At 46.9% G+C, this 13,687-nt stretch overlaps 1 long non-coding RNA gene across 1 annotated transcript in view; it reads right to left on the bottom strand.

The window, feature by feature from the left end:
* Positions 1–13,687, bottom strand: part of LOC146356740 (uncharacterized) — a 563,405-nt gene that overhangs the window by 456,257 nt on the left and 93,461 nt on the right. The window lies entirely within an intron of this gene.

Below are 13,687 nucleotides of genomic sequence, written 5' to 3'. Positions count from 1 at the left end.
AGCGAAGAGGATCTCAAGAGCCTCTTGTTGAGGGTGAAAGAGGAGAGTGCAAAAGCTGGTTTGAAACTCAACATTCAAAAAACGAAGATCATGGCATCTGGCCCCATCACTTCCTGGCATATAGAAGGGGAAGAAATGGAAGCAGTGACAGATTTTACTTTCTTGGGCTCCAAGATCACCGCAGACGGTGACTGTAGCCATGAAATTAAAAGATGCTTGCTCCTTGGGAGGAAAGCTATGGCCAACCTAGACAGCATAGCAAGAAGCAGAGACATCACCTTGCCGAAAAACGTTTGTACAATCAAAGCTATGGGTTTCCCAGTAGTAACGTATGGCTGTGAGAGCTGGACTATAAGGAAGGCTGAGCGCCGAAGAATTGATGCTTTCGAACTGTGTGCTGGTATGAGTCCCCTGGACTGCAAGGAGGTCAAATCAGTCAATCCTAATGGAAATCAACCCTAACTGCTCACTGGAAGGACAGATCCTGAAGCTGAAGCTCCAATATTTTGGCCACCTAATGCGAAGAGAAAACTCCCTGGAAAAGACCCTGATGCTGGGAAAGACTGAAGGCAAAAGGAGAAGGGGACGGCAGAGGATGAGATGGCTAGATAGCATCACGGATGCAATGAATATGAACTTGAGCACGCTCCGGGAGAGAGCGCAGGACAGGAAGGCCTGGCGTGCTATGGTCCATGGGGTCACGAAGAGTCGGACACGACTGAACGACTGAACAACAACAACAATATGGCCTTTGTAACTCAGAGTTATAAAGATATTCGAAGAAAGCTACAAAAGTTAAATGGTTTTGCTGGGAAGAATTTGACGGAATTATTAGAAGTCGCTCAGAAGGTGTATGTAAACAGGGACCGAGAAGAAAAGAAAGAAAAGCTGAAGCTCAAATATTTTGGCCACCTAATGCGAAGAGAAAACTCCCTGGAAAAGACCCTGATGCTGGGAAAGACTGAAGGCAAAAGGAGAAGGGGACGGCAGAGGATGAGATGGCTAGATAGCATCACCGATGCAATGAACATGAACTTGAGCACGATCCGGGAGAGAGCGCAGGACAGGAAGGCCTGGAGTGGTACTGTTGCAGAACCCAGAGTCAGAGAGACCACGGAGTGAAGGAAAAAGAGTTTCTTTATTTAACGCGCGGGCTTAAGGCTGGAATCATTTCCAAAGAGCCAGAAGCCCCGATTTACATCAGCACATTGTTTTTATAGATATTGTGACACATAGGAAATGGCTCCTCCTCCCCCTCCCGTGTGGGGTTGCAGTCCTCAACATTTCTTTTCCTAGCACCATTGTTTATAATACAAGAAATGGGTTATAGGGTAGCTATGATAGGCAGAGAACAGAAGAGAACAGCAGAGAACAAGATATACAATTCTATGACCTTAGCCTTTTGTTGACAAGATAAGAAATGCCTGTGTTTCGTCAGCTTACAACAATATATTCAAGGGAGAAAGAGCTCAGCAAGAACATGAAGCATGAGACTGCATGAGACTACTTAGTCTGACCCGCGATATGGCTGCTACAGTATGGTCTATGGGGTCACGAAGAGTCAGACATGACTTTACGACTGAACAACAACAAGGCACGGGCCACAGCATGGACAGTGTTGTAAATGATGTAGCTGTCAAGAGACAGGATCATCTTCATGTCCTCTGTGTGCAGAGCCTCCTGTATCTCCTTATCTGTGCATCTTGTCCAGCCTTTCACAGTCAACGCATGCTTTGAAAATGAACAATCAAATGCTTTCTCCACAAACTTGTCAATAAATGGGAAAAAGTGCTGAAAATATTCATCTATTTTCCTTTTTCTGGATAAGGAAGGAAAATATGCCATGGATGTTCAGGGAAGGTATATGAGAGGACAATTCAAAGATGAAGTCCCACGCAGCTGTTATGATCCAGACTGTTCCAGACCTGTGGTTGGTAAAGTAATCACTATACTCTTCTATAAGGTACATTCCGTTCAAGAAGGAGCTGGTATCTGCACAGTAAATGAAAACATTGACTTCTCCCGATACCTGAAACTAAGCAGGTTGGATCTCCATTTGGTTTGCACTCATCATTCCTGAGAAGCTTTGCGTGAAAACAACACAAAGACGTTTCCTGGTGAGCTCAGGCATCAAAGTCCTCATGAACCTCTCTCCGTTCTCCGTGTCCAAAGTGATGAGACCAATCAAGATCCACCTGAAATGCAGGAGCACTTTGGCAGTCCCCTGGTACTGGGTTTGGTCTCTGGGGACCATCGGATAGAAAAAAAGGGAAAAAAGCTTTATCATCCAGAAGGTGAGAAATAAATGTGTAACTGAGCTGGCAAGGAAAGGAGGACATTAAAGGTGTTTTTTTGTTTAAGATCAGAGTTGAAATATTTGTTAATCCCCCTTCAAAGATGTCCACATTAGTAGCCATCACTGTACCTTGGGGCAGTGAGTTCCACAGAGTTTAATTCCAGAAAGAGCTGCAAGGGGGAAAAATAAACATTGACAGCATCTCTGTGTCATTTCCAATGGAAAGTAAATCTTGGTAATCCAAACACTCCCCTTCAGGGATTATTATTGCCCTTCAGGGGGCTGTGGATTTAATGAGGGAGGCCAAACACACTCTCGCAGACAAGTGGTAGATGTGTGCAGCTGCTCACCAGATGTGGCAGAGTAAAAGATTGTTATGAGGTAACTGGAATCAGCGGCTGTCCACACAGCCTACCTTGGTGGTGGTGGGGGATTTCCATGGCGACCAGTTTAGTTCACTCTCCACTTTGCTGTGGTTTTTACTGGACCTGAACCAGCTCTGTCTGGCGACAAAAGGGATCAAAAGCCTGGATTAGCCCAAAGCCAGCCTGGGGCTCTCGGCAGGTCCCATGGCAGTGTACTGCAAATTGTTTGGGTGGCTACCAGGAGGAGTCTCATCCACATCAACACTTAGAGAGCCTGTTCCCTCCCACCCACTCCCTCCTGCCCTTGCCATGTTCCGCCCTTTCTGCCTTCTCTGGCCAGCGTGGGTTAGCACCTGCCTCCTCAACCTGTGCTCGACTCTGCCAATTTTTTTTAAAATTTCCCTCTGAAACCGCAGTAGCGCATTAGCAGCTACTCCTGAAAAAATGCAATAATTCGCTCTAGAGCTATATCGCTATAGTGCCATGGGAGTACAGCTACTCCTGGACATCCAGTCGGAGCCATGGCATCCTGCAGTGACTTGCGGAGCTCCTCTGGTTGCTTATCTCAAACAGCTGAGAAAAGTTTGAGAAACTTTTTTATCTTCCCCTGGAATTAAAATTGGAAGCTTACAGGAGCACCCGGATGAATGGATGAATCTGTGAAGAAACAGAGGGCTGAAATCTAAGATTAGACACCGGAGTGTTTGAAACTCCTAAACAATTAAGAGACATAAGGACAAACAGCTCCAAATAGCATTTCTGAATTTAAACTACCAGCAACATCTGAGGTTGTTGTTGTTCAGTCGTTCAGTCGTGTCCGACTCTTCGTGACCCCATGGACCATAGCGCGCCAGGCCTTCCTGTCCTGCGCTCTCTCCCGGAGCGTGCTCAAGTTCATATTCATTGCATCCGTGATGCTATCTAGCCATCTCATCCTCTGCCGTCCCCTTCTCCTTTTGCCTTCAGTCTTTCCCAGCATCAGGGTCTTTTCCAGGGAGTTTTCTCTTCACATTAGGTGGCCAAAATATTGGAGCTTCAGCTTCATTATCTGTCCTTCCAATGAGCACTCAGGGTTGATTTCCTTTAGGATGGACTGATTTGACCTCCTTGCAGTCCAGGGCACTCGTAAGAGTCTTCTCCAGCACCACAGTTTGAAAGCATCAATTCTATCAGGTCTAATCCCTGAAATCTATTCCTCACCTCCACTGTATATTCATCAGGGATATGATTTAGGTCATACCTGAACGGTTTAGTGGTTTTCCCGACGTTCTTCAATTTAAGCCGAAATTTTGCAAGAAGCAGCTCATGATCTGAGCCACAGTCAGCTCCAGGTCTTGTTTTTACTGACTGTATGGAGCTTCTCCATCTTTGGCTGCAAAGGACATAATCAATCTGATTTCGATATTGACCATCTGGTGATGTCCATGTGTACAGTCGCCTCTTGTGCTGTTGGAAAAGAGTGTTTGCTATGATCAGCGTGTTCTCCTGGCAAAACTCTATTAGCGTTTGTCCTGCTTCATTTTGTGCACCAAGGCCATGCCTGCCTGTTATCCCAGTGATTTCTTGACTTCCTACTTTAGCATTCCAATCCCCTATGATGAAGAGGACATCTTTGTTTGGTGTTAGTTCTAGAAGGTGTTGTAGGTCTTCATAGAACCGATCAACCTCAGCTTCTTCGGCCTCAGTGGTTGGGGCATAGACTTGAATTACTGTGATGTTGAATGGCTTGCCTTGGATTCGTACTGAGATCATTCTATCATTTTTAAGATTGTACCCCAGTACTGCTTTTCCCACCCTTTTGTTGACTATGAGTGCTACTCCATTTCTTCTAAGGGATTCTTGCCCACAGTAGTAGATATGATGGTCACCTGAATTAAATTCGCCCATGCCTGTCCATTTGAGTTCGCTGATTCCCAAGATGTCGATGTTCAATCTTGCCATCTCATGTTTGACCACCTCCAGCTTACCTTGATTCATTGATCTGACATTCCAGGTTCCTAAACAATATTGTTCTTTACAGCATCGGATTTTCTTTTCACCGCCAGACACATCCACAGCTGAGTGTCCTTTCGGCTTTGGCCCAGCCGCTTCACTCTTTCTGGCGCTACTTGGAAATACCCTCTGCTCTTCCCCAGTAGCATATTGGACACCTTCCGACCTGAGGGGCTCATCATCTGGCGTCATCTCTTTTAGCCTTGTGATACGTTCCATGGCGTTTTCTTGGCAAGAATACTGGAGTGGGTTGCCATTTCCTTCTCCAGTGGACCACATTTTGTCAGAACTCTCTGCCATGACCTGTCCGTCTTGGGTGGCCCTGCACGGCATAGCTTATGGCTTCACTGAGTTACGCAAGCCCCTTCGCCACAACAAGGCAGTGATCCATGAAGGGGAACATCTGAGGACTTGTAATTAAATCTGCGTGGTTTTTTTTGTTTGTTTCTGCAATTATACTTGCTTGTTGTGCTTTTGAAAGTGGAGGATGGTAGTACCAAAGGAAAAAAGGAAAGGCTTGAGAATGCCACCGCCCCCCCCCCAATTGCTCTCTCGGAAAAGGTTTCTACAAATGCCGGAGATGAAGAGGAGTTGCTTGCTTTGATAAAAAAACCTATGTCTTCTCAGCTATCAGAGCAGTCAAAGAAACTGGAAACCATTGAGGACTGAATTATTGCCCTTCAGGGGGCTGTGGATTTAATTAATATCTCTTTTCAAAAGATGGAAATGAAAGTTAATTCTCTTGAAGATCAGGTTACTTGCTCATGAAACGGCCATCGAAGCATCTCATAATATTTTGTCTGCTCGAATTTCTAAACTAGAGGCCTTCACATGGAATCTACGTATTCTTGGTATTAAAGACGTGGCTACTGATATAGGTTTGGCTGAATTTATGGATAAACTTTTGCATGAGCTATTTGCTTTGCCATCTGATTTTTTACTTGATAGTGGGCATGCACATCATGTTCCTGGTTCAATACGTGGCACTAATGGGACTTTTGGGACTGTTCAATTTTCATGAGTCTCCACAAAAAATTATCTTATGCATCTGGCAAGAGAATGAGGTGAGTTTTGGTGGGGACCAGCAAATGGCAAGATTATGCTCTTTCCTGATTATACTAAAGAAATCGCTGACAGAAGGCGGCAATTCACCAAGGTGAGAAGTTTGACAAAGCAAATTGATATTGGGCATATCTTGATATTGGGCATGCATATCTTGATCTTGATGCATATCTTGATGCATATTTTGGCATGCATATCTTGATATTGGGCATGTACATCATGTTCCTGGTTCAATACGTGGCACTAATGGGACTTTTGGGACTGTTCAATTTTCATGAGTCTCCACAAAAAATTATCTTATGCATCTGGCAAGAGAATGAGGTGAGTTTTGGTGGGGACCAGCAAATGGCAAGATTATGCTCTTTCCTGATTATACTAAAGAAATCGCTGACAGAAGGCGGCAATTCACCAAGGTGAGAAGTTTGACAAAGCAAATTAATCTGCAATATCATATTAAATATCCAGCTACATTTTGTATTCTTTTTGAAGGCGAGATGAAAAGATTTTTGGATCCTGATGCTGCATAATCATTTTTAACTGGTTTAAAAAAAATAAGGGAACCAACTCTCTCAGCCTCCAGAGTTGGAATTTGGCCATCTTAACTGTTCTTCTGAAGTGTTGTTTGGACTATAGCTGATAAGATGTCCAGGCAGTATGCCAGAATAAATGTTTGCATATTTTTCTTTTCTTTCTCTTTTTTGTGTGTTATATTGTAATATAATGCCTATTTGTGTGTGTATGTGTGTGTACACATATAAATATATTTTTAGATACAATATTACTTGAAATATACACATGATTTGCTTTTGTTTGTTTGTTTTTTGTTTTTTCTTAAACGTCCCTCCCTGCTTTTCATTAGTATTATTATTAATATTATTATGGGATTATTGTTAGCTAAACTTTTAATGTTTATTAATACGTGTTAACTGAATGGTAACATACAGCTAATGGAAATAGATTGTTTGCTCCTATTCCTTTTTTATAAGACTGTTTGGATATTTGGTTTCTTCTTATTGAAATTTAATATTTTTCTTCTTTTTTTTCTCTCCCTTCTTTTGCTATCCTCCCTTTTTTCTTTTTCTTAGAATACTGTAATGTTGGAAACTGAAGATTCTGATTATGTGGTTGGTAGTCTTTATTTCATTTATAAAAATAAAATAAAAATAGATTTTTAAAAAGGGAGTACAGCTACTCCTCTTCAAAGGTGCTGTTTTGCTGTAGTGCTGTAGTGTTATGGGGGGCATAGCTACTTCCATTCAATGTGCAAAATGGCAGAAACATCTGGGAAACACAGGCAAGGAAAACACTGGGGAAACGCCCCTTGACAGGAGTGAGTGAGGTCACAGCCAGGTGAAAAACACACCCCTGGGCACAGCTATCATGCCGGAGTAAATGCAGAGGGTTGGTGCACACCGCAACAGGAGCGCAGACAAGCTGAATTAAGGAAAACAATCAGACCACAAGGAGTCTCAGAAAAACTGGTTTTTCGGTGCAAAACTCCGGGATGGCTACAGGATGGTCATGACATCATGTGCCCCGAACAACCTCTAAATGCAGCAAGCTTGCAGTAAATCGCTCGTGGAGACACCCCCTGGAGTTCACACCAAGAACATTGTATTTAAGGAAGTTTTGTAAAGATAAAAGATGTGACACTTTGAGTGTTTCAATAAACAGTTACTTAACTAAACCTTTCATCAGATTTGATTTTTCTCTGCAAACTGTGTTTGCAGGTAACCAACTGGTTCTTTTTTATTATTCAGTCATATCTGCTGACTCGTACTGTTCTTATTGGCCTCTTAGTGATGTTAGGACAGGAGTGGGGAAACCTTTTCATTCCAAGAACCAAAGTCCTATTTAGGAAAGGTCTCAGGGGGACACATTCTGCCTGTGGGCATAGCTAAAGGCAAAGTGGGTGTGGCCAAAGGCAGGTTGGGTGGGGCCAAAATATGATTCTTACCCATGTTAAGCCTACTCAGAGGTAAGCAGGACAATCCTCTGCATGTCTATGCTAAAGTAAGCAGGAGGAGCAGGTCTACTCACAAGTAAGTGGGGCAGGACTTTCCACATAGGGATAGCAGAGAAATCCACCATGGACTCCAATGAGGCCAGATTCTTTAGAATCTGGGCCCCCGGAGTCCGTGGCGGAATGGACTACTCCCCCCCCCCCGAAATCATCCCCAGACGGACCCTACCTGCCTGTCTGGGTCCACCCGCTACTGCCGTCCATCCGCTGCCCCGGACTGCAGACGCAAATGGCGTCAGGCATAGGGGATGCCATTTGCGTCCCTGCTCTTTTCGGTGATAGGCTACAGAAATATTTACGTAGCCTACCACCGCAAAGAGCAGGGATGTAAATGGCATCCCCTACACTGGACGCCATTTGCGGCCGCAGCCCGGCAGCGGACGGAAGTCTGGCTGTGGACGGGCCTGGCTGGCAGCTCTGCAGACTTGCCATAGAGCGGAGCCGGCCGGGCAGGATTCCGGGGGAAGGGATGGATCACCTCCCCCCACCCCACGGATGCCCAGTCTGGAACGGTAAGTGGGTTTCGTACACCCCTATCTCCACGTCTATTCAGATGTAAGCAGGACAGTCCTGAATCAATCACCAGCTACCTCAAAAGGCCTTGCCTAATATACCTCGACTTCAGCAAAGCTTTCGACAAAGTGCCCCATGATATCCTGATTAGCAAACTAGCTCAAAATGGGTGAGATGAAACAATGATCAGTTGGATCCACAGTTGGCTACAGAACTGGACTCAAAGAGTGCTTATCAATGGGATCTCCTCAAACTGGGGAGAGGTAACGAGTGGGGTACCGCAGGGCTCAGTCCTGGGCCCAGTGCTCTTCCACATTTGTATGAATGACTTGGAGGAGGAGGTGCAGGGAGTGCTGATCAAATCTGCAGATGACACCAAATTGGATAGGACAGATAAGACTTTGGAAGACAGAAACAAAATTCAAAGTGATCTGGATAGACTGGAGCGCTGGGCAGAAAACAACAGAATGACATTGAATAGGGATAAATGCCAAGTTCTGCACCTAGGAAAAAGAAACCAAATGCACAGTTACAAGATGGGGGATACGTGGCTCAGCAACACTACAAGCAAGAAGGATCTTGGAATTATTGTAGATCACAAGCTGAATATGAGCCAACCATGTGATGTGGCTACAAAAAAGGCCAATGCTCTTTTGGGCTGCTTTAATAGAAGCATAGCATCCAAATCCTGGGAAGTACTAGTTCCCCTCTCCTGAGCACTGGTTAGGCCTCATCTGGAGTACTGTGTCCAGTTCTGGGCACCACACTTGAAGAAGGATGCAGACAAGCTGGAGAGGGTTCAGAGGAGGGCAAGGAAGATGATCAGGGGACTGGAAACAAAGCCCTGTGAGGAGAGACTGAAAAACTGGGCATGTTTCGCCTTGAGAAGAGAAGACTGAGGGGAGATAGGATAGCAATCTTCAAGTACTCGGAAGGTTCTCACAGAAAGGAAGGCCAGAATCTCTTCTCAATCATCCCAGACTGCAGGAGACAGAATCATGGGCTCAAGTGACAGGAAGCCAGATTCCAGCTGAACATCAGGAAAAATCCCTGACTGTTAGAGCAATAGGACAATGGAACCCATGACTTAGGGAGGTGGCGGGAGGCATTCAAGATGAGCCTGGACAGCCATCTGTCAGGGATGCTCTGACTTGGATTCCTGCATTGAGCAGGGGGTTGGACTTGATGGTCTTGTAGGCCCCTTCCAACCCTGCTCTTCTATGATTCTATGCCCTGTCCCCTACAGGAAAGTGCCCTGATCCCATATCAGCAGCTGATGAGCAGTTCTGTGCTGGGAAAGAGAGCCTTTTTCCATGCTCAGCAAGGAAAAGGGGGAGAAAAGCCTTTACGCAGCCAAAAGAAAACACCAAAAAACTGGGAGAAATTCTGGAGAGGAATAAAAGGACGGAAATTAGTAAGAGGAGGACCAGCCCTTCCCTCAAGGAGGCATTCATCACCTCCAGCGTCGGGATACCGGGCCCAGCTCTGGCCGATTTCACAAGCCAGGATGGTCAGGAGGGCAAGTGGGGGGCCTCAGTCTTCCAAGCCATTTGTCCACATCCTCGCAGCCTCAGATACAGCGAAGCATTTTTGTATTGGTGATTACCACGAGCATTCTGGTCAGGGGGATGACAGCACGACCCCAGGACTCAGTTCCTTCTGGGGCCTGGTACTGAATTGCACAGCAATTCTGTGGAGGAATCCGCCCCTTTTCAGGTTTCTTGTCCTTTGGACACTAAGCCCACGTTGACGTACAGGGCAAGAGTATTCCCTTCCCAGGCCTTCCTATGCAGTTTGTATCCAGAGATGGCCAAATCCCACCAGCTGTCCCCATTCCATCAGGCTTCCATTATGCCCATTATATCTGGCTTCAACTCCAGCCTATTGGCTCAGATATTGCCTCTCTTGGAACGTCTCTGGCATGCGGATTGCCTGCTCTGGCCTCTTTGACTGGCTCTCTTCGTTGCACGTGGCCTGTTCCCACCCCATCCGCATGCTCCCCTTCACCCCGAGGGAAGGTTCAGCCTGCACCGGATGCCTTCCAGCTCTTGTCAGCTTTCCCCCAGAGGCCAGTTTAAAAGCTGCTCCACCTCTTTTTGGTGTTAAGCACCAGCAGCCTGGTTCCATTCTGCTTCGAGGGGAGCCTGTCCCTCTTGAACTGGCCTGGCTTATCCTGAACTGTTCCCCAGTACCTAAGAAGTGTACAGGCGCAGTCCTATTGGGATGGCCGCACGCTTCCGAACTTGGAAGCTTAAGGCCCTCCAGTGCAGAGCGGGAGGAGCGGCTCAGGCGATCGTCACCTCTGTGCTCCTCCTGGCCTGCATTTCACCTAGATGGGCTTTTTTGCCCATCTACCTGGGGCTCTGCAGAGTGGGAAGGAAGGAGACTTGGGAGGCCTGGGGATATGGCATAAGCCGGCCCCCCCAGTCCCTTCCCTGCCTGCCGGCATGCCCCTTTACCTGCTCTCCAAGGTCTTCTTTGCTACTTCCAGACAGGCAGCCAGCTCTGGCTGTGAGCAGGAAAGGGAGGGGAGCTAGGATTCCTGTGCCCAAGTTTGGAGCCCAGAATCCAACCTCAGATTCAGGAATCCAAACTGCAGGAAAAAAACTGCTATATCCACCCAGACTCTGCCTAGGGGCCATTGGTTTCTCCCTACACCTCTCCTCCCTCCATCACGGTCTCATCCACACTGTAAGGTGCCTCAGCTTCGCCCACCTAGCTGGCCATGGGCATGGGACAGGCAGCATGTCAGGCCATCAGTTCCCCACAAGCACGTCTACAACAGTAGAAGCACTGGGATACGTTGAAGGAACTCTTAAGACCTCCCGATCCTCTGCAGTCCCTCTATGTCCTAAGTTCACTTTCACCACCGTTCCACATGTGAGATCTCAGCAGAGGGCTGATGCCCAGAGGATGGTGCTATGAAACCCACTTGGTGCGCTGGGGGCAAGTCCGTCTCCCACATCCTAGCACAAAGGGGACCTCCATTCCCACATGGTCCAGTTCCCTCCTCGGCTGGTTCCTTCACAGTCCTTCATGCAGGCAACGTGGTGCCAACTGTCTGCAGGAAGGACGGCTGCTCTTTGCTTCTCTTCCTCTATGTTACAGGACTGCAGGGAGTGGACAGCAAAGATTAAGAAGCAAAGGGACTTTTTTGCCCTGAAAAGAGCAGTCCAAATTACTCTTAGCAATTGGAAGCTGTGCTTTTAAGAAAGGTTGCATCATTGCAGCGACAAAGAGACTGTGTCACTCTGACATTCTTTATTGCAATGGGGTGAAGAAACATTCCACCGGTCCGCAAAACAACAGCAACAACAGTCGATTAAATTAAAAAATGGACGTGTGGGGAAATTTTCAACAATGCATTCCACGGTCACGATCTTGAAAAGCTCAAACTGGGTACCCTCCCCAAAGAGAGAACACCACCTTGGTAGAGGCACCCACCCCTGGTAAACCCTCCCCCATGCAGCTCAGCAGGCAGAAAATGTGGCAAGTCTCAAAGGCCACCTGAAAACACCCTCCTTCCGCCAGGCCGCCTCTGGCTTGCCAACGACTGCAATTGATCGTGCGCTGCTCCTTCTCAGTGCTTTTAGTACTGTTCTGTGTTCTTATTCTCATTAATAGTGTATTTTCAACATGGTTATTTTGCTGTTGTAGTTTAGATTCTTTTAATAGTGTTTTAATAATGTATTTAAAAGCCATGTGAATCACTTGGAGACTTTTAATATGAAGCGGTGTAGAAATAGTATAACTGAATGAACACATGAGGCGAATACAGGAGACTGCCCAGCATGTAGCGTCATAATTCCTGGGCCCAAAATGGGGCACAACTTTTGGGAAAGTGGCTGAGAAAGGGAATCCAACGGCTTCCTTGGTGATCGTAGCACTCGTGGTTTGCACAGTGCTTGGCTGAGTGATGGCTAATTGCCAATCATACTTCTTGAACATTGTTTGTCATTGTGAGGGATCGGCAGGGATCGCTGCCTCTCACCCAGGACCCTGCAGGCCCAGCGCAGCATTGGCAGGGTGCCCCTCGCCCCTCCCAAGGCTGGCGGCTAGGCCAGGGCAGCGGCAAGCAGCGGCCGTCCAATGGAAGAGCGACGCCAGCCGGCACGTGCTCAAGGCCTGGGCTAATCCCTGCGATCGGATTCACCTGGAAGAGGGAGGAGGGGAAGCGGGATGGGGGGGGAGCCGGCAGACACTGGATAAAATGCAGGAGAGAGAGATGGGGGGGAGGAGGGGGAGAAGAGACGTGGAGACTCACAGAGACCCCGACAGCAGGAGAGCGAGACGCAAGACAGGAGTGAGGAACAGCGTTACACCGGGGAAATGCCAAACCCCGATCCTCAGGGGCAGCCTAACCTATCCGGGAGAGAAGACCTCTGCCCCCCTGCCTTGAAGAGCAAGCCACACGAAGGCTGCGCTGGCCTTTCCCACTTGAGATTGGAGGAGTCAGCATCTTCCCCAGGAAAGGTACTGGGATGCAACAGCAGAGCAAGATTTAGCAACTGTGGGCACTGCATTTGGCAGAGACAAACGGTGGGGGGATTACTTATGTGCCCGGCATCAGTCCCTGCCGTTGGTGAAGATGGAGAGAATCCTACAAATGGATGAGTGGTTCCCCAGTAGCTTTCTGTTGGACAGCTACCAGTGTTGCAACTAGGAGCAACTTCCTTATCAAACTTTTGAGTCAAAGCACATTTCTAGCTGCTGTGTCTCTGATGGAGTCCATGGACCAAGGGGGTTTTGAGGTGGCTCCGCCCCAGACCCGCTCACGGTCATCTGATGAAAACCAACCACCAACATCCTTGTGGGGTTGAGCCCTGGGCTTCTGGGACAAAGCATGCTTGACAACCCATTTCCAAAGATATAAAGTCCAACAGGTATCCTAACAAAGCCAATTGTCATTCCGACCAAAAACAGTTTTGGGTAAGTAGCTTTTAAGCATTTGCCTCCAATTTTGAATTAACCCTTTATTTTTTGCATTAAAATCTCTAGTAATTTTAGTGATGTTTTTCTTGTGTTCCTTTTGGGAACAGTTTCCTTTCCCATTAAGCCTTCCCTGGCACTCCCTCCAGATCTCACAAACCACCAAACCAAATCACATCCGCACATCGCAGGGAGACTGACGGTGGCTCTTAGCCCTTGTAAGCGACAAGTGGAATTGCAATTGAGTTTCCACACTTCTGCAGGTATTGTACTTTTCTTGTGTATATGTGTCCTGTTATATTCCATGCCTATCCGTGTGCTGGTAAGAAAGAAGTCTAATTCACGTGAGCAACCGTATTTTTAAAACTCCTCTCCCCACGGACATTTTTTTTATTACTCAGTTATGGTATTTGTGCTACAGCACTTCTGTTTTAAATAGTAATTGCCCAATTTATGTCGTAGAGTGTGTGTGTGTGTGTGTGTGTGTCTGTGTGTGTGTGTGTGTGT

This window comes from Heloderma suspectum, chromosome 2 (assembly GCF_057233095.1).
Source record: "Heloderma suspectum isolate Gila_16-S chromosome 2, 16-S_ref, whole genome shotgun sequence".
NCBI classification, from domain to species: Eukaryota; Metazoa; Chordata; class Lepidosauria; order Squamata; family Helodermatidae; genus Heloderma; species Heloderma suspectum.
The sequence above is the reverse complement of the archived record's forward strand: the minus strand, read 5'-3'. Positions and strand labels throughout refer to the sequence as shown.